Below are 2,597 nucleotides of genomic sequence, written 5' to 3' on the forward strand. Positions count from 1 at the left end.
GGGCACGAACCCGTGTCCCCTGCATTGGCAGGCGGACTCTCAACCACTGCGCCACCAGGGAAGCCACTCATTCTATATTTTTAATTGAAATTTTTATTGAGATAATTATAGATTCACATGCAGTTGTAAGAAATAATTCAGAGAGATCTTGGATGCCCTTTACCCAGTTGCCCTGAAAAGTCATGTCTTGCATAAGTATAGCAGAGCTTCACAACCAGGATATCAGTATTAATACTGCCAAAATGGAGAACTTTCCATCACCACAAGGATCATTCTTGTCACCCTTGTATAGCCACACCACTTCCTTCCTGTCCACTTTTCTCTAATCTATTCTCTATTTCTGTAATTTTGCCATTTCAAGAAAACTATGTAAATGGAATCATACAGTATGAAATCTTTTGCAACGGGCTTTTTTCAGACTTTTTTACATATTCTTAGACACTAGTAATTTGTCAAATATTTAGTTTGAAACTATTTTCTCCCAGTCTGTAACTTGTCTTTTTACTGTCTTCACATAGGCTTTAAAATAGAAAAAGTTTTAAATTTTGATAAGCTCTAATTTATCAATTTTTCCTTTTACAGATCATGATTTTTGTGTCAAGTCTAAGAATTCTATCTAGCCTTAGATCTCACAGATTTTATTTTATATTTTTCCTAAAAGTTTTGTCATTGTGTGTTTTACACTTAGGTTCATGATCCATTTTGAGTTAATTTTTGTATGAGGCATAATGTTGAGTTTAAAGATCATTTTTATACCTATGGATGTCCAATTGTCTGAGGACCATTTGGTGAAAAGGCTGTCCTTTCTTCGTTGAATTGCTTTTGCAACTTTGTCAAAAATGTAAATCTACAATTATCTCAAAAGTTTAATTTAATAAAAACCTATTTGGATGGGATGAAAATGTTTGGAACTAGACAGAGGTGACGGTTGCACACACAACATAGAGAAAGTACTAAATGCTGGTGAATTGCATACTTTATAATGGTTGAGTTTATGTTATGTGAATTTCACCTAAATTAGGGAAAAGTGGGAAAAAAAGCTTATCCTGGCTAACCTTCCAACCAACATTTTGTACAATTCAAATAAGTTTTTCAAAGGCTGTATAGAAAAGACTTTTCATATCATCATCAAGCCAATTTTTTCTGTTTGGTTGTAATTTCCAGATACCCCATGGCTAAAGTTAGGTAACATCTTAACTTCTAACCTCTGACTGAGATAAACATTTTTCACAATGAGTCAACATGAGGGCAGTTTGAGTGGCAGCAGTTTTTAATAGACCTAATATTTCCTGGCAATCTGTCCCTGGATGTCCTTAGTCATTCTTGGACCATCATTTATATCCCCACTTGTCTTCATCCTTCTGCACTAAAGTGCCCTCAGAAGAACACTCTACTATATCATGTGGTGACCACTGCCTTTTTCTCCGAGCACCCAGCCCTGGAATCATATATTTTATCACTTTTCTGACAAGGAATTCACAGGACTCTCCTAAGTAAAAGCAAGATAGTGAGTTGAGGGCAGAGGGTCGAGGAACTCTGCGACTTGCTGAATTTCTAGACAGTTTTATACTGAAACTTTCTCCCATTCGTTCACTTTAATTAACAGTGAAGAGGGTCCACTGGAAAATTCCTGATCCCAAGGGATCTCGGAGATGACCTGCGGGTTCATATTATCAAGACCCAGCTTCAAAAAATCAGTGAGATATTTGTATTACTGCATTCAGATCATGTTCAAATGGCAGACCAATGTCAGTCTAGAAAACCCCACACTTAACATATTTTAAAATACCCTTTGTGAAGAGAAAATTGGTCTTTTACCTTTAAGTCATCTTAACAAGACCCCCTGGACATGGCCATGGAGAATTACAAATTTAGTCCAGAAAACTTGGCAAACTGGTGTCAATTGTTGACTTACTAAAATGTCCTCTACCCTAACGTCCCATCATATTACAGAGCTGAAACGATCAGAAGGGAGAGGAGCCATCTGCATTTCTCTGTGGAATAAGCTCATCCGAGCCCCTAATATCCTGAACATGGAAGAATGGTGACAATATCACAACCTGATTTTAATTCTAATCTACTGTTACTGTTCATTTACGTCAATATTTATCAGTTCCTTTGCTGTACACCTGAAACTAACACAACATTGCAAGTCAACTATACTGCAATCAAATTTTTTAAGAAATAGATAACCAAAAAAAAATATTTGTCAGTTCTTCCTTTAAGCCTTCACGGCACCCCACCCCCAACCAGGTAATAAATGGCTACTCCATCTCGCTTACCTTTTCCCCCTTTGTGTTATCACGAAGTTTTTAGAAGAGTTTTCCCACATTGTGCTCTCCAAATATTAGTATTCTAAGAAAATATTAGCAAATCTTCTATGAAACATGTCCTATCTTCTGGTAAGCTGGGAACCACAACATCCCACCTCTCTCTTCCAAAATCATGATTTTCATAAGTACACTAAAAGGTCAGATTTCTTTATCCTATGATAAAGAAATCTGCTTAATTCTGTGTTTCTTAAATCTATTTGAACCACAAAATACATTGTGTGTGTGTGTGTGTGTGTGTGTGTGTGTGTGTGTGTGTGTGTGTGT

This window comes from Aethalodelphis obliquidens, unplaced genomic scaffold (assembly GCF_003676395.1).
Source record: "Aethalodelphis obliquidens isolate GAN/ISIS:26980383/991018 unplaced genomic scaffold, ASM367639v1 scaffold33, whole genome shotgun sequence".
NCBI classification, from domain to species: Eukaryota; Metazoa; Chordata; class Mammalia; order Artiodactyla; family Delphinidae; genus Aethalodelphis; species Aethalodelphis obliquidens.